A 19,837-nucleotide genomic window follows, 5' to 3' on the forward strand; every position below is an offset into this window, starting at 1 on the left:
CCAAATAGATATAGATCAGGATACAAAATTAGAAGCTGGAGTAATTCTAAGCCTTGGGGACCACCCCTTATATTACAATAGAGCGAGATTGTGCCTTTAAGGCTACATCTACACTGTGAACTAGGGGCACGATCCGCCTGCTCATGTACACACTAGCTCTCATTGAAACTAGTGGGTAGGTACACAGCATGGCTAAGTGGTACTTCCGCTGATGCTACCCATGGTACTATAGCAATGCTGCTATTTATATGTGTGCTAGCTCACTGAAAGCTAGTGCAAGTAGATGTACCCACGCCGGGGAATCATACCCCTAGCTTGCAGAGTAGATGTAGCCTGAGAAACACATTGAGTAGGAGGCAGCACAAAACCAGCCCACCTCAGGAGAAGTTTGGGGCGGGATTGTCATCCCTTTTCCCAGGAGCGGCGCCAAGGTTTTTGGCGCCCTAGGCGGGGGTCCTTCCGTGCTCCCGGTCGTCGTCGGCAATTCTGCGGTGGGGGGGTCCTTCCGCGCTCCCGGTCTTCGGGGCACTTCAGCGGCGGGTCCCGGAGCGAGTGAAGGACCCGCTGCAGAATTGCCGCCGAAGACCCGGAGCGCGGAAGGACCCCCCGCCGCCGAATTGCCGCCGAGGGCGGCAAAATGCCGCCCCCCCCAAATCCTGGTGCCCTAGGCCGCCTAAATGGAAGCGCCGGCCCTGCCTTTCCCCACACCAGTGCACACAGCTTGCTCTGCAGAAGGGAGGCAGGTCCAATACTGTCTTTTTCACAATCTCCCCCCTCCCCCTTTTTTTTTATTTGTTGCCCTCTTTGGTAGGATGTGCAATACTGGGGATGCAAAGGGTACGTCTACACTGCAATCAGGACAGCATGTGTAGACATAACTGAGCTAGCTTTGATCAAGCGAGCTCACTTAAAAATAGCAGTGCAGGCCCATGAGGCAACATGGGCTAGCTGCCTGATTATGTACATAGGGTCCCGGGAGGATTTTACTTGGGCAGTTAGCCCGTGCCTTCATGGCTACACTGCTGTTTTTAGTGATTTAGCTCAATCAAAGCTAGCTTGGGTACATCGACAAGTGCTGCAACTGTGCCTCCCAACTGCTGTGTAGACATACCTACAGAGGGAGATAGCCCTGTACTTTGCTGAGTGCAGTTGAGACTTATGCGGGACAAAAAGGCGGAAGTCTTGTGTCGTTTCCTCTCCACCCATGCAAGCAGCAGTCATGAGCTGGCCCTGATTTTCTAATTTATCTGCAAGGCGGTATCTCAATTACTTGGTTAAAAATGAAAATATTTTTATAAGACGATAAGATTTTTGTCTAAATACTTGCGGGTAAACAGTGAGTATAAAGTGACATTGTGCTGTGGTTTGCTCTGTGGTCAAAGGGGTAATTACACTACAATGTCTCCATTTTTCTTTAGATTCTTATTGTACACTTTTGGTGCTGGTGTATAGGCTAACTGTATTTTATTTATATTAAGATACTTGATATGGGCTTTGTACAAAGACATGATCATCAAACACTGTGAACTCTTGTTTCTCACATCATGCTATACATTTCAAAGCAGTAAGGACAAGAATGGAGTGATCAATGGATTTTTTTGGCTCGAGGGCTGAATCAAGAAATCTGGGGTGAAATATCTGGTTCGATTTGAATTTAATTTTTTTTTCATCGTATAAAAAAAACTTGAAAAAATTCATGTGTAATCAACTGAAATGTGCGGAGTCAACTTTAAACATTTGTTTGTTTGTTTCAGTTTTTGCTTGTGTGTGTGTGTGTGTGTGTGTGTGTGTGTGTGTGTGTGTGTTTAAACTGGCCAAACTTGAAATCAAAATGCTGTTTTGAATCAGAAAGTTGAAATGAAGGGGTTTGAAATGAAAGAGATCACACATTTTGAAATGGTCCAAAAGAACCATTTCTATTCTTGTTCCCCAACCAAAACTTGCTATCTGAATTTAGCAAATAGTTTTGAGCTCTGAAAATTTTTATTTTTATTTTTGTGTGTGCAAAATAACAACTTCTTGAACAAATTTGGCCTCGCTCTCCTGCCAGATTTTCTAGTACTCAGCACCCACAGTTGGGACTAGGGTTGCCAACTCTGACTGAAGCTATTCTGGGATATTTTTTTCCCAACATGACATAATGTCATTTTCTTTAAATGTCCTGTTAAAATTTCCCGGATTGCTTTCAATAGAGATCGATGCTGATTCCAGGAGATTCCAGGCCAATCCTGGAGGATTGGCAACCCTAGTTGGAACCAGACTTTCAAAAGAGCTCAGTCCCTATTGAGGGTCCTAAATAAAGGCCAGCTTTTAAAAACACCCAACATGCTGACTCTGGGAAATCTGGCCCATATGAATTGACTGTATACATCTCCTTTGGATGTTCCCAAGCTCCATACATACCACTGAGATAACTCTTTCTGTGGTAACTAATGTACTTTAAAAGGAACATAAAAAGAGGAGACGTGATACTTTTTGTATTATTGTTTTGGAAAACGCACATAACATAATCATGTCTTCTCAAATTCATGATCATGAAACAACACAAAGTAGTTAACATGTGGCCAAATCTTGAAGTCCTCCTTTAGTTTTTAACTCAGTTCTTACTCAGGCAAAACTCCCATTGACTTCCCAGTGTAGCGTGAAAGCTGGTCTCTTGCACCAACAGAAGTTGGTCCAATAAAAGATATTATCTCACCCATCTTGTGTTTCTAATATCCTGGGGCCAGCACAGCTACAACACTGCAAGCAGCAATTGACTTCAATGACCGTTTGCCTGCATGAAGACTTTGAGTGTAATTTACTACAATTGGAATCCCTGGTATCCTGTGGGGAAGGACTTGAGTCCCAGGGTTTGTCTCCATAATATTTTGCTCTGCCTCTTTTCTTTAGGTGAGCATATATTGCATAGGCACACCATATGTGGTGGTCATATTCTACTGATAATTTGTACAGACGCATAATACATTTTATTTATCAGACAACCTTGACTGCCTCACCTGCACTCTTCTCCCCGCCCATCTCTTCCAAGACCACTTCTAAAATAGGTGGTTAAAAACAATGTGATATTTGTATGGCTCAGCTATTTGTTCAGTGTTAAGAATAATTAGGCTCTTTATATTTGGGGCCAGATTTTCAACACAGCGGCCTTCATTTGTGTATGTGCACAACTTTCCATGCACAAATTTTTGTGTATCGTCTCCGTGCAATTTACACATGAACACCATTATCTTGGAAACAGGTGAAAGTAAAATGTGCGCACAAGTATTTGCATGCACAAATGGAAGCAACTTGAGCTCCTTTGAAAATCTGGCTCTCATGTTAATTAGCCCCTTAAATTGTGATACGTTGATCTTTGTCTGACCACTGCCCTCTGCGGCTTTTCAAGACAACCAGAAAAAGAATGACTGGTGTAACGTGTGTTTACCTGTGTAAGCTAGTAAAATCTTATGCTGGGAAAAGTCCCCATTTTATTAAGCTTTAAACAAAAAGTCTACCTTAGGTGTTAATTAGAATCTAAATTCAGGTGTTAACCTCTTTGACTGAAAGTGCATGTTGAGTAATTGCAGGAAAGGGGCCAATTTCAGACACAGCAGTAATTACTGAATTAGTAGAAAAGTTCAAATGGAGCTTCAGATTTCAGATCATTACGGAGTTGTCTGAGGAACAGCTAATCCTGAAGTGACTGGGCTCCTCACACCTGTGTGTGTGTGTTTTAGGAAACTCCACTTCAATTTCAAAGAAATCTCACCACTAATAATCCCAGAATGAGATATTAAATTTTCTTAAAATTTTATTTTGTTTGCAAATCCATAAAATTGACCAGGACCTTGAAAATTTAGTGACAACAAAATCTGGAAGACAAGTTCCTGGGTTTTTTTTAGCCATTGTTTCATCATGAACTTGACTGTTCCTTACATCATTCACTTAATTGTAGTCCTGTAATCTAACCTCCTACCTGTGGAGATGCATGGCTCTTTCATATTTACTGCTTTTCAAACTCCTTAGGGGCCTAATTCTGATTTCACTAACTGTAATTTTACAGCATTGCAACTCCATTCATTTCAACACCCATCCACAAATACAACAGTGTGAAGAAATTCAGGCCTCTCGTGTTCAGTGTCAACCCTACAATTAGCAGTGACCAGCAGAAATTTTAAAATAGTGTTATTGCAATAATAGGATTTAAGATACTAATTTTATTTTGATGATGTCTTGCTATAGACACACAATTGCAGTGTGCGAAATTGTTAAACTCTCCGTACGTTCACTTGCTAAGGCAAAAAAACACATTTACAAAAACCCATCTCAGGTATGCTGGTAAAGAGAGAAGTTGACATTGTACAACCAAGAGTTAGAATCCATTCTTTACATGAGAATACTAGTTGTTTGATTGTCTTCACAGCTTGTGATGCAAAGAAAAAAATAAACGCAACATAACCCAAGTACTTAAAAATAACATTAATAGAATATAAAAGGCAGAGGGTTGAAGGATTTAGTTTTAATGTTGTAATAGATCCATCGACATCTAGAGCTTTATGATTGTCACGTTGCCACACACTGTAGACATTTAGGGTCAGATCCTGGCCCTCATTGAAGTCCAATGGCAAAAATCGCATTAACGTTGATAGGGTCAAAATCTCACCCATGGAATTTTATGGTAGCAAGAGGGATAGAATTCAGATCATCCTATTCCAAAAATAGGGGAACTTAGCTAAAGGAGAATCCCTGCTAGTAGAGGGCCTGTGACACATGGTTGCATAGTGTGGATTCCACCCAGTAGAGGGCAATGGTAGATATACATATACAAAAGCCCAGACCTGAAGAAGAGCTCTGTGTAGCTCAAAAGCCTGTTTCTTTCACCAGCAGAAGTTGATCCAACAAAAGATATTCCCTCATCCACCTTTTTCTCTCTACATACACGCTAGTTAGTTTACATAGGCTGGGAGATAAAGATTTTATATTATATACCCATAATTGTTTTATGGAGCCAACATGATAGCCCATAGAGTTTCCTAGGTGAAATAGAAATATTGTGTATCCTGCATAGTGATATTTCTCTATTAGCTGGCTTGGGCTATGTTTGTTTGTTTTTTTCCTAAAAGAAGGGAGAATCATACAATCTCTATATAAAAATACCCAGAGAATAATTTTTACCTACTTAGCTCTTTAGGATATCGAATTTTTATGCTGTAAGGAGACTCCTTCGTGCCCCCATGTCTGCACTTGGTATTTCTCAGAAAATGATGAGGAAGATTAAAAAGTTACAAATATTGTGACCAAAATTAGTTAAAATGGAATAACCTCTGTGTGTCTTTTATCCTAAGGATCCCAAGGTGTTTCTCAGACTGTGTGTATGTGTAAGACTTCACTCCACCACTAAAATGCAACTACAGTAATAATACTTGGCTCATATGTAGCACTTTTCATCTGTAGATTTCAAAGCATTTTAGAAAGGAGGTTGACTTCATTATCCCCATTTGTAAAAATGAGACAGAGAGACTTGCCTAAGGTCACCCTGCGGATCAGTGGCACAGCTGGAAAAAGAACCGATATCTCCGGAGTCCTGACCAACGTTCTGTCCAGTAGGGCACACTGCCTGATTACTCTGGAGTGAAACATGGTAGCTATTCTGCACCAGCAAAAATCCATAACAGGTATTTACCATTAGAGGCAAGGTAAACAGCAATGCCATTTAGAATTACAAAGGGAATTTGGATAGGCTGAGTGACTAGTACATTGCAGCTACTGTTTCTGTTCTTGTGAAAATTTCCATACATCTTTAATGACTGAAATACACTGAAACCCTAACTATTGTTATTAGCTGATATAGCACCATTATTAAGGAAACATGTTAGTTGTATACAAATTATGTATGGGGGGAGGGATAGCTCAGTAGTTTGAGCATTGACCTGCTAAACCCAGGGTTATGAGTTCAATCCTTGAGGGGCCATTTAGGGATCTGGGGCAAAAATCTGTCTGGGGATTGGTCCTGCTTTGAGCAGAGGGTTGGACTAGATGACCTCCTGAGGTCCTGTCCAACCCTGGTATTCTATGATACTAAAATAATTATTAATGACATGGTCCCAATCCTGTAAGTACTCATAATTTCCTGTTGGAGCTCAGTACCTTGAATTTGTACTCCCAGAATCTAGCCCTTAAATTCTTAAATACAGAAATAGTTGCTTGTTGTTTAATTCTCAACAGGAAAATGGCTGTTTATTGGCCTTACACTATTTGTTGCAAAAATCTTTCCATTCATAATTTTTTTTACAACTTTCCCTTAAGGAAAAAATCCTTTTATAGCCAAGCGGTTCAAATCCTTGAAATAAACTACATATGCATTGATACTCTGGGACCAAGATAGCTACAGCAACACTACATACAGAAAACTCCAGTGTAATTTTTTAGTGGATATAATGTATATTCAGCTACAGTGCTAGATGCATTAGAAATACCTTGATAGATTACTCAGATATGAAATTCACCAGTTTTCTTCTGTAATAAAATACGACGCTATCGAAAAATACTCTGATATGCTGTACTACATATATTGTAGCATCAAATTCATTGCAAATCAGGCAAAATCACTGCATGACTCGTGTGAACGTAATCACAAATTGTGAAACCATTCTCATAGATTATGACCTTCTCAAAAATCCTCATTGAATAACCCAACAATTCACAAGTATCAGGGGGTAGCCGTGTTAGTCTGTATCTACAAAAACAACAAGGAGTCTGGTGGCACCTTAAAGACTAACAGATTTATTTGGGCATAAGCTTTCGTGAGTAAAAACCTATGCATCCGAAGAAGTGAGGTTTTTACTCACGAAAGCTTATGCCCAAATAAATCTGTTAGTCTTTAAGGTGCCACCAGACTCCTTGTTGTTTTCCAACAATTCACAGTTACCTTTTTTGTTTTATTGTATACAATACATCAATCCTAGCCCTGCAGGGCATTTATTCTGTACATAGTTGACACATATGAATCAATAATAAAGATAATGAAAGCTCCACTACTTAAAGGCTCTGCTTAGAATCAGTGATCCAAACAGCCTTCTGTATCAGGCCAAGTAGTTTTGGATGAACTCAGCAAGGCTTCAAAGGCAGGCACCCGCTTTATTTGTACAACTGGCACCTACAGCGATGCATGACGAAGAGAATGGCTTCATGAGTCTTTGGGAGCAGATGGTTGGGAAATGGCCAATGCAGAGCTCATAAGTGACCAGCAGAGAGCCTCTCTAAAGATATCTAAGGGAAGACACAAGGGTTTTGGTACATGTCAGGTGCAGTGGGGAGGCTGACTGCTGAAATTAGGTTCCCCAGCTGCATGAACAATCTCAGCTCCTTTTTGTTGCATGTTAGAAGCTTTGACCTGAAATTCTCAGGGCAGGTATTCACTACAGGGGGGGTCGATTTAAGATAAGCAAATTCAGCTACGCGAATAGCGTAGCTGAATTCGACATATCGGAGCCGACTTACCCCCCTGTGAGGACGGCAGCAAAATCGACCTCCGCGGCTCCCAGTCGACGGTGCTTACTCCCACCTCCGCTGGTGGAGTAAGAGCGTCGATTCGGGGATCGATTGTCGCGTCCCGACGAGACGCGATAATTCGATCCCCGAGAGATCGATTTCTACCCGCCGATTCAGGCGGGTAGTGTAGACCTAGCCTATGTCACCAAACCTTTAAGGTTAAGTTTGAATAGATTCTGAAGTTTGCTGTGAATATTTAATTTCACTCTGCTCCACTGTGCTGTCCACGTGATCCTGGACGTGCGAATATATATTGCTCGGCCGTTATTCAAAGATGGGGGAAATAGATGGAAAGGAAAAACACATTTGGTATATTTGAAACTGTGCCTATTTATTTTATCCCAGCTTCAACCTTTGTGAGATGTGCTGATGCCAGTAACGTAGGTGTACATTGCAACGGTGTGTGGGCTGTCCTGTTCTTCGGTGGTGTTTGCTTTAGTAACTTAACTGTCTGACAGTTTTGATATCTAAAAGGATCTCCAAGTTCTGGCATGATGCAGCTTGCAGTCTGGGGGGAAAAAACAACGCCAGCAATGCACACCCTGGTCCCTTTTAAAGCTGTTGACGGTAGAGATATAGAAGTTCAGGCACTTAGATGTCCAAAATGAACAATAAGGAGAGAGGTACTATGAATACAGTAAGATGTCACCTGGATGCACGGACTGACTGAGGAACAATTAATAAACCTATGTCCTAAAAGGCTTTTCCTGTAGAAGTAGAAAATGAAACCTGTTTAAAAAGGCTAATGTTAATTTTAACAGAGCTGTCTGAGAACCTATCTTACCATGCAGTCTGCTTAGTGAAGCAGATCAAAATGGTGCAGTAATAATACCTGGCATTTTGTAAAAAGCCTTCCATTGGAGGATCTCCAAGCGCTTTGCAAATGGTAATACGTGTAGCTCAGCACTCCCCTTGCCAGGTGTACTGTTGCTGTTTTTGTAGAGAATGGGAGGGGGTTTTATTTTTTAAAGGCCACTTTGCTCTTTAAAAATCCATTCAGTTAGTTAGTGCCTGGGCTCTAACAGGAAAATCCTTGTTCGCAAGCCTGGTGCAGCATGGGAAGTAACAATGAAAGTGTTAAAACTAGGGGCCTGCTGCAGCAATCATTGAAATCAGTGACAAAACTTAATTGATTTTAAAAGGATGAGGAGCACCTCCTAGGTCTGGCTTCTGTTGAGCTGACTCCAAGGGTGAAATCCTGGCCCCACTGTAGTCAATGGGAGTTTTGTCATTTACTTCACACGGCGGGGGGGCATGACTTCATCCCCAGTGCCTTCACCAAGAGCAGGAGCAGGCGTAGAGATGGGAAAAGTCTGCTGGTGTTTTGGGTTTTCTAGTAGTGGTTTGTTTGCTTCAGGTTTCATGAAACATTTTTTAAGTTTGGTGAGTTATTTTCTCCCCTTCCTGATTTTTAAACATTTGTTTTTCCCCCCAAAGGAACTTAATTTCAACCCCTTTCAAATGTCTAAGTGGGGGCCTGTGCTCTGCAAACAATAAATATCCTTGTTTGCAAGTAAGTAATTTCTTTCTCTGCTTTTGAATTATTGAGGTGAATTAAAACAAAACAAAAAAACAGGCAGGGAAACTCGTACCTAAATGGCTTCATGCTTTCGTTATAAATCTAAAGCCCGTTATTTTTAAGGGTATGTAGGTCTATGTGACAATCGAAGGGTGACTGCAGCTTGGGGAGTCATACCTGTGCTGTGCTAGCTTTAATCTAGCTAGAACAGCTAAAGATAGCAGAGACGATGCAGTGGCATGGGCCCTGGCGTGAGCTAGCTATGTGAGCATGTGCCCAAGGTTCCATGTGGGCTTGTTCACCCCGCACTGAAGCCTGGGCTTGCGTGTCTTCACTGCTGCTCTAGCTAGATTAAAGCTGGCATGGGTATGCCTACCGGAGTTTTTTAACAGTGGGAGTAATTAACCATTGGAATAGATTACCAAAGGACATGGTAAATTCTTCATTCCTTGGAGCCTGATCCAAAGCCCATTAAAGTTAATGGAGAGACTCTCCCTGACTTCAGTGGGCTTTGAATCAGGAGTCTTTGAATCAAGAGTCTTTCTAAAAGATTTGCTCTAGTTCAACGTCAAGTTACTGAGCTTAATGCAGGAATCACTGGATGAAGTTCTGTGGCCTGTGTTATCCAGGAGGGTCAGACTAGATGATCACAAAGGTTAATTCTAGCCTTAAATCTGTGTCTCTGAATGGTCCAAATGCACAGGACTTGAAGTGGACAGAAAATGAGTGGACAGCAGTCACAGTATTGAGAGAGATCCAAATTTACTTTTCTTTACAAATTCACAGTTCCTGCCAACAAAGCGCGTTAATACCCAAAGCAACGCAGTTCTGCTACAGCTGGGTGAATACCTCAGAAACAAAGCACAAATATTTGCTTCAGCTGTATTCAGACTCCTTTTGTGTTGACTTTCCGCAAATCTTCTAGTCAATGAGCTTACTTGTAAGAACAATTGCTGAAGCAGCACATTTTGAGTGAATTTATCATATTCATTTTATCTGGGTACCATTTATCCAATATAAACATGGGCCAGTAACCCTTAGAATTTTTAAGAAAATCGGGTGAAACTCAAGAAATGATTTTTATTTCGGTTTGTGTGAAAATTTTTTTATTGTTTTAATTAAGATGATTCTTGTTTAGCTGGTGAAATGATTAAACTGGATTTTGTGATAACTTAGATTTCAGTGGGAGCTGAAGGCTCTCAGCATCCCTTTGTGTTGAACCGCTGATGAGCACAGTCGGTTGCATTTTCAGTGTTTGTTCCATTTGGGCCCAATTAATTGCTCCCTTGAAATCAATGGGATCTTTCCATTTACTATCACAGGTGTTGGATTGGGCCTTTATACTACTACAGTCACTGGACACAACAGAGCTGGGAAAAGGAGTGTTCTGTATCTATACTGCTTGACTGCCTGACACGAAGCTGCAAAGCTCCCTCAGCCAAGTTAGGAGAAAGTGTCTTTCTAGGACTGTTGCTGAGAATTCAGAATTCCCACAGAAATCAGATTTAATCTTCAACTAAGTTTCAATGCCTGTTTGGTCTTGCTCATGCAAGCAGTCCCATTGAAGTCACTGGGACATGATGTATGAGCATAGTGGGCAAGAATTGGCAGTGAGTGATTTACATTGTGGGGCTGAAACTAGTTTTTGTATTGGTAGGATGTAACTCTAAAAACACTGGACTGAATCTTTAGCTGGTGCAACCTGGCTTACCTCAACTGACATTCATGACATGAAGGGATTTTTTTCCTACATGGCAGCTTAGTCAAGCCAGGGTGTGAATCTACAGCACACCAGAATGCTGCACCGTAATGTCCCATGTGGCCCCTGCCACAGTACACTGACAGTCCCAGAGCGCAGCTTGGCATGCAACACTTTCATGTCATGGTACACCAAGCCGCACTCTGGGACTTCCAGTTCACTATAGCAAGGTCCATGTGCAACGTTATGGCATGGCAAACACTGTAGATTCACACTCTGGCTTGCCAGGCACTAACTTTGCCATGTAGAAAAGCCCCAAGTCAGCTGAACATCTGTCTGTATAACTGCATTCCCATCCTGTGTAGAGCACAAATTGTTAGTACATAGGATATTTTACATGAAGTCCTTAACCTTGCTTACGTATATCCTGACCTCATGTGCCTAAGGATACACAAGATTCAGAAAGGTTAACAAGCAAAAAAGTATCTCCAACTTGAAAATACAAGCTGTATATTGCTCCCGTAACAACAACATACATGGGAAAAGATCACAGAACTCTCTTTCTCCTCATAAATCTAGCCCTGAGGCTCATGGCCTTGTAGGTTTCACTCATTCTTTATGATCTGAAACATATCCAATGTCAATCAAGATTAGGGGAGGAAAAAAAATCTTCCTGAATGAGGATATCACTGAACAACTGCCCCTTCCCTAGAGCTGTGCACATAAAGCAACTCAAGGGAAATCTCGCTTGACAACAACTTAGTGAAAAAGGCCAAGGGTTTGGGAAGGAGCCGCCAGTACTGAGACTGTAACCTACACAGGATGGGGCAGGGAGGATTTCTGTGTTGAAGTGGTTGTAATCTACAGAGGCTGGGAGAATGAGTGATGGGAAGCAGATGACTGAGAGTGCTGTGCAACCAGCTAGCCATCACGCACACATTTAGGAAGGAGTTGTGTAGCTTTGACTTAGCTCTGGTGCTCTCTCCTGGGTGCTGGGATTGGCTGGCTATTGGCTAGTTGCCCAGGAAGCCACTCAGAAGCTATCCATGGGGTGGAAGCGGCCTCCTTTTCTCCACACGCTGCTAAAGGGTTTTCCCTAACCTCCCTCTGAGCATTATCATCTGTGTTACTGTTTGCAATGTGTCTGACTTGGCCTGGTTTGGCAATGGTGTATCAATGTATGTGAAATCTTGCTTGCATTGTTGGTGCTCTTATAAGGCGCTTTAAGTTAATCATATTCTCTTTAAATGTGTAGCATACGTCTTAAAAAAACCCAGTGCCAGGCTCTAGGTGCCTGTAACAAGGTCACCTGACCCCATAAGGGCCAGGGTGCGTGGGACCAGCCAGCCCTGATTATGAGACCCAGCTCGGAAGAATAAGTGATCCCTATAAAGTGTTGAAAGGGCTCAGTTGAGATGGGGGTTGTGGAAAGTAGCTGGACTCTTGTGGTTGGCCCAGGAGCAGAGAGAGACACAGAGAAGAGCCCCTGCAGCCCGTGCTGCTCAGGGGAATGGGTTTGTTTTGTGTTGCTTTGTGAGTTTAGTGTTTGGATTGATAAACCGGCCCTTTGAGAAGGGCCTGAAAGAGACTTGGGTAAGACATTAGTCCTTCCTGGGCTGGGGATGCCCTTCCCATAAATGAAATGATAAAATCAGTAGCCTCTCCAACCAGAAATAAAATCAAACCCAAACAATGTTCCAGCTCACCCACAAAGGCTAGGCCTTATCGTCACCCCCAGAACTTGCCAGAAGCCTGGCTGAATAGTTGTTCCTTGTAGTACAGAGTGGTAGGCCGACAGAGGTGGGCTATTTCAGACCCTGGGCGGGATGATGTTCTGAAGTTGAGAGCCACTTAAAGAGAACAGCTGACTTAGACTGATGTAAGTGAGAGGAGAATCAGGCCTTCTCCATCCTGCTAACAATTTCAAACAGGTACAACTTTAAAAAAAAAAAATCTCTCCCAGTGAATACTTTCTATTAATCCCAACACAGACTCCTTCCTTGTCAGCTTCACAGCTGAAGATTTTAGGGTCAGGCCGTGAGGAGTGCTGATCCTTGGTTGGGAGTAATTTTCTCTGAAAGAAAACGGAGTGCAACCCCCCCTTAGAATGAGGTAAAATGATATCCTATCAAAGAGAAGAGAATTAGGTCCAGCAGCGATGCATTTGATATCACATTGAGAGCCAGATTAGGAGATTGCTTGAGAACAAGGCAAATTTAAACACACAAATATTAGTTATCGACCTGGGCATTAGGCATTTGACAGAAACATGGTTACATGCTTGTAGAGGATCTTTGCGCATCATCAGTGTACTGTATTTAGTGCACCCACCAAGAGAACAAAAAGATGAATTGCTGCTATCGACGTATCTTCTCTTTCTTGATATAAAAAGTTTTCTTGCTCTTATTGCCCTTTGAAGCTGCTTTATATGACAGGAACATAAATCCTTGATTCAAGGTGTTTTCATTTTATTGGCCTTCATGTTTCAGGGTTTAGTTGTACTCCAAAGCGTTATCTAGGATTTTTCATACTTTAGGATTTCAGCTTTCACGTGGACTCTCCTGCTGCTTCAATCATGTATCACAGAAGTTAATGGTTAATTTTACTGAAAATATTATTTCAGTTACACGCAAAACAGAAAGCTTTTGGGGAACCTTTTTAAACTTCTACAAAGGGATGTGATAAATTCTCTATCACTTAAAGTCTTTCAGTCAAGACAGGAATGTCTTTTTTTTCTAAAAGATACAATCTAGTTCAACCACAAGTTGTTAGGCCAGATGCAGGCACCTGTGGGTGAAATTGTGTGGCCTGTTTAATGCAGGAGGTCAGACTAGATGATCAGAATGGTTCCCTCTGGCCTTGGAATTTATTGGATCTATGACCTCGCTTTCCCTATTTTGAATGCTTCTGTTTGGTCATTGGGAAATGTTTTATGGTTTGTTCATTTTAGTGTAGAGATGTACAGGTTTGGATAACTTCTCACAGAAAAAACAGCAGATAGTCTTGGGGAAGAGGGGAAAAACCCCTGAAGTTTCCCTTGCAGAGTTTCCTCTGAAGTCTTTCTTCAGGGAAGTGGGGTTAACCTCTACGTAGAAGAAACAAGGTGAGGAGTGTCAGATCCCAATCTTCATGGAGCCCCCGAAAGCCACTAGAGATGGGGGATATGTGCCTCTGTACTGGCTTTTTGGGCTCTTCTCCCACTCCAGTCCCCTGGTAAAGTGGCTCCAATGGAGCCACGCCACCTGGACTATCTTCTGAGGAACTGCCCCAGGGATCCCCATCAGGGGGGTTCCCCGGGGTGGAGCTCATAAGGAAAGTTAAGATAGAAAAACAAGTTTTGCAGTCAGCCTGTGCTACAGAACAGAGATAGAATGTGCAGGCTTGCACAAGTGGGTGGTCTGCAGCCTTTTCATATTGGATCTGTTTTCTCTTTTGGATTTTCCTTACCCCCATCCTGACTCTTAATTCGTTTTTTAAGTCTCTTAGTAATTGTGGGTCAGTCTGCCCCCTCTCACACTGCATTTCATTCTATATTTTAATGGGATTTTTCCTCTTCACTCCATTTTTACTCCTCACCCTTCCCCACCCCGTTCAGTCTCTCCCAAGTGAAATGCCAGCACAAAATTTTTTGAGTCCAGTTGTGTTCAAGTGGGCTTGAAATTAGGCAGGTGAGATTACCGAACCCTGGACAGTATCCGCTCTATATAGTCCTTCTGATTTTTAGGGTTTTGCCTGTCCCTAATTTTGTGATTAGAGTCTATAGAATAAGTGGAGCTAATGATCCAGAAAACCACTCTTGAATGCAGCTCATATAGTTTCACCTAGTAAAATAATATTAAATATTCAGTTAGACAGGACAGACATTTATGATCATCTGAACAGGGAAAGTGGCTGTTGCCTAAGGCACTGTATGTTTCCTGTGCAATAGAGAGCCCTAAATCATTGCCTTCAAGTAAATACTGAGGTTGCTCAGCACCTTGCAGTTCAGTGCCTTGCAGCTTCAAGCCCCTAACAGAGCTGTTAAGCAGACCAAGTAGTGCAGCAAGTGTGCACCTGTCTAGCAAAAGCAAGTTAAAAGATAAGTGCTTGAATAAATCAATCAACAGGTTTTATGAAACAGTATGGAGGAGAGGGAGTACAGAAGAAGGTAGCCGGGCTAGTAAAGCCAATCAGAAATGAAAGTTGTTCTCTGAGCATGTGAGAACAGGAGACTATTAACAGGTGTTGCAAATGTCCAGGCCGCGATCAATGATGAACAGGCCATTCTGGGGCAAATCAGCTCACACCAGTTAAATTGTATCGATGATGGAAGTTCGGCCACACAGTCTCGGTGAAAGAAGCTGCATTTTAGTGGTGGATAAAGTGATCCCTTTCTGGGAGCGATTTAACATTACAGGTGCCCTGGCTCTGCCAAACCCTGGGGACCCTAACTGTTTATCACCCATCTTTAGCACAGACTCCTCCTTCCAACCTGGACGCATTCAACTTCTTACACCCATCCCAAACAGAATCTCCCTTCCTTGAACCGACACTTCCTTCCTGTCCTCCTTCCCAGGAGGAACTTCTTGTCCTACATCATTATTTCCAAGTACCCTAGTTAGATTATCCTTTTTCTAAATAACCTATCTGCATTGTGCCTCTTCAGATCATCAGGTCCAGATTCCGAAGATAATACTTACCTACACATGGGCCAGATCTCAAACTGGTGTATCAGCATAGCTCCACTGAAGTCAAGGAATGGCACCATTTATACCAACTGAGGATCTGGCCCATACTTTTAAAGCAGTCTATGATCCAACAAATATAAGATCATTAAACAAATCACTGACTGTGTCACAAATGTGAAAAGCTTGGTTTAGTCTCCCTTAGCTGGCTTGCAAGCAGCGGATCAGTTTGTGGGCTCAAAATAAACAGGCTCAGTCTAACTGGAAAATGTAAAACTTGTTTGTAGAACATACATCCTATAACGCTAAGAGCTGGAGACACTGAACATGGTGGCTGGTGCTCTCAGAACTATTTGAAAACAATGTGGCCATATTTGATCTCCACAAGCTTGATTTTTTCAGAGCATTAGAAACCCAAATGACAGCTCATTTATGTGGCCTTTTGTAAGACCAGAAACATCAGGATTTTGGAGTTTTTAGGATGTCTCTTTTCCTGCTCTGACACTTCTCCTTCAGTGATGATGGCCAACTATGTCTGGCACTTACTTACTCATTGAAAATGTACAGAGAGAGTTGGCATTTGCTACAGGCTACTGCCATGTCCTCTTCACTGTCCCATCGTGGGAATAATTTACTTACTGATTTCTTTTTATTTGACTTAAATTATCACTACACTGGGGACTGAATTAGATCCAATTTACCCGTGTACCACACTGGAAGTAACAGAAATGCTATAGGCACTTTAAATCACCTTAACTCATTGGCGTGGATGAGATCTGGAAAACCATGTGAATTACTTCAGCAGTAGGGCTGACCTTTATATGTTGTGGATAAATGATCTAAAAGGGAGAACTTCAGAAACGTAGTGGGAAATATGGGGTGGGGTTTGATCCTGACTGTTCTCAATAATCTCAAGTGATCAACACTGCCCCGCCTCCACCCCCACCTCACACACACACACATGGAATGCTTCTCTGATTATTTGAAACAGGACATCAAAAAGATGAGCATGAACAAATAAATCACCACTGTACCATTTATGACATTTCTCTGTCAATTTTATGACACATAAATCAGCTTCATGCTTTAATGGCAAAAATATGAATGCATTTCAGCACTTGCCTTGGCTTTCATTAAAATATGTGGGGCTATTTTAACAAACAGCTGGGCATCTTGATGACAGCTACACACAGCATGTACCTTAAAAAAAAAAAAAGAAAAGAACCTGGATATTATGGTTGGTCAGGAGGGCTTATGTAATAAATAGGTGTTCCCCTGAACACCGTCTCTCTTTTGACAGCCAAATACTGCAAGATGATAACATCCTAAATGTGTTCTCTGAGGGCAGAAGATTTTCATGCGTGACCTGTTCCACCCTTTTCACACCCCCAACCTTCTACTTCACTCTCTTACACAGACCTGGCTCTGCTATAAACAGGTACAACTGCACTGGCTTCTGTGTGAAATTCAGTGTGAGCATTTGCTGACTCAACCAGATAGTTAGACATCTAGCTGCCATCATTTGAACTTGCAGCTAATCACTTCCTCAAAGGTGCCGCTGTAATTATTTGCTGGTGCAAAAAAAAAAAAAAAAAAAAAAAAAAGAAATCAGGTTTTAAAAATAAACCCCAGCGTTAAGAAGGAGGTAGTAATTGAATCGAGGTTAGGTTTAGGCTAGGGTTTGAGTTCAAGACTGAATCAATGCTAGGGTGTGGATTCAACAATGCCTAAGTCTCATGAGCTGATCTCCTGAGTTTTGGGCCCAAAGTGAAGCAATTTCATGAGAACAGCTGTTTTCATGAGATTTACAGTATGTTTAATGGTGATATAAATCTCATGAGACCAGCCGTTCTCGTGAGATTTCTCTTCTCTTGGGTTAAAATCTCATAAGAAAGATTGTTCTAATGCAATTTCAACCACATTAAAACCCGAAAAAGAAAATGGGCCCTTTTTGGATCCAAACTGGGACCAAAACCATAGAGGTTAGTTTGGATCCCACTCCCCCTCCTATTTTTTTAAAGCAGTTCCGGTTTTACCCCATCTCTAATTAAATCTCTTCCTCACATGTTTCGATCCATCCAGCATTAGTAATACACATATGCTGGTATCTAGCTTCTCCTCATGTGGTAGTATAGCTTTTTCCTTTATCATATTAATCAAGCTTTTAGCATCACTGCAAATTGATATTATGACAGTAATTGATGATTGGCAGTTTCCTACTGTACTTGGTTAAATGTTGTAGACAACATATTGTAACTCTGTTTAGTCAGGTTCTGTACAGGTGTAAGGTTAGTCATAGATCAGACTTCGTTTTCATCTTTTCTTCTGCTTCGTTGCTCACATATGGGATTTTGAGCATGAATTATTAATAATGGAATCATTTTAAATGCTGGAGATGCAGCAATTGTTCACATTTTAAATTTGTTCCTTTTAATTACATAGTTACCATTTAATATACAACGTGGATCCAAGGAGTTTAAGTAGAGATGTATGTTCAAATCTGAAGACTCCTGTACTGAGAGGAGTACTGGGGGGGGGGGCTAAAGCAACCAATTGTTTCAGCTGATATCTTGAGACATGATAAGGAGGCCGAAATAATGAAAAATGTAAGGATTAGATACTTCATATGGATGAAAATAAGGATGAAGTCACCCTGGAGATGCTGTTGCAGCTGTCATTGCTTCACTTTCAGTGGTTGGAGGTGCTGATAGGATTCCATCAAAGGCCCAAGAAAAATTTACATGCTAAATACTTGGGGCTTGGTTTAGTAAAACAGATTTCTGAATATGTTAATCATCTTCAGTTTGATCTGGCTATGTCGGACTGCCCTGGTCTAGATTGTGCCTGATTACCATACAGGGCTATAATTTGTACAGCACCTTTCGCTGGAGAATGTCAAAGGGTCTTACAGTGAAGCCTTACACAAAATTTAGCCATAAACCAAGATTTTCAAGAGAGCCCCTACCACCTACCATTTGGTATTGTAGTGGGGTGGTCGCCCACTCCAGCCCTGGAAGGGTTAAAGCCAGCCCTGGGAGAGGGCTGAGGCTGTGAAGGAAAGTCTGGGCTGATTGGGGAAGGCAGTAACAGCTGGGGCCATACCCCAATCAGGCCCAGCTGGTCCCTATAAGAGGCTGCGAGCCAGAAGCCCAAATACTCTCTCTCTGCTTGTAGAGAGAGAAGGGCCTGGCTGCTAGGGAGCTGAGCAGGGTACTGGGAGTGGAGCAGGGCTGGGGGGAAGGCTAGAGGAGCTGGGGAGCTCCAGCCTGGAAAAACCCCAGGCTGCGGGCCTAGTTGAGGGCCTAAGACAAGTACTGGAGTTGCAAAGGGGCAGCCCAGCAATAGGTAGAGGCAGCAGGTCCAGACCCAACCTTGCGTATGATGAGTGGCTTACACTGCAGTCTGCCCCAGGGCGCGGGGGTGAGTTGGTGACTGGCAGTAGCCTACGACTGAGGCGAGGTGGGGGTAGTGGGTGGGGGATCCCCTGAGTGGGGAGACCTGGAGAAACAGTGGGGATACTGTCAGGGGGCAGCCCCCACTGAAAGGGTCACCCGCGGTCCGGGACACGGGGACCAGCGGTAGCGCGACACCGACAGGGGGCGCTCCAGATGCTGGAAGCTAATTCCCCGAGACGACCAGCAGGAGGCCCGCCGGGTGAGTCTGCGCCCGGTTACAGTATTCAAAAGAATTCCATAAGCTGGGTGCCATGGAGCACTTCTGAAAACCTCCCTCTTGTTTTGGTGCCTAAATGGGAGCTGAGCTCTTTTGAAAATCTGGGTCTGATTGTGCATGCTGAGCCCTTGACAATCTGTCACTAAATTGCAAAGAAGATTTTTATTCTTCCTCTCAAAAAAAAAAAAAAAAAAATAGGGCACCAAAAGACTGATATCCCAGGCTTTGTTGAATGTCTGCAGCTCCCTAATGATATCAGTGGAACACTATCTGCTTGGTAGCTTCAGACGTCTTTTCTTACCTCTGAAAATCTGGCCATGAAAGGATCCCAAATACCAGGGGAAAATCTGGAAACATGCTTACTCGTAAAATATCCAAGCATTGTCTCAGGGACTATAAGATCAGGGCCAGAAGAATTTTAAAATCAATTAGGGTTGGGTGCAATGTCAGAAATGTATAGATTCATAAATGTTAAAGGCAGAAAGGACAGTTATGGTGACGTACTCTTATCTCCTGCACAACATAGGCCAAAGAACCTCATCAAGTGACAGTGATTAGGAGAGTGTGAAAAATGTCCCGCATCATGGGAAATTGCTGACATTAGCCATGTTTTTAGGGTAACCCAGGATGGCAAAACTTTCTATCAGCTTTGTTTAGAATTTCTTACACACCCTGGTGAAAAAGGAATGGCAAAAGAGCCTTTTTGACTCTCCAGAAAAACTATATTTTTCAGACTTCAACCCACAGAAG

The sequence above is a fragment of the Emys orbicularis genome, chromosome 9 (assembly GCF_028017835.1).
Source record: "Emys orbicularis isolate rEmyOrb1 chromosome 9, rEmyOrb1.hap1, whole genome shotgun sequence".
In the NCBI taxonomy this organism is placed as follows: Eukaryota; Metazoa; Chordata; order Testudines; family Emydidae; genus Emys; species Emys orbicularis.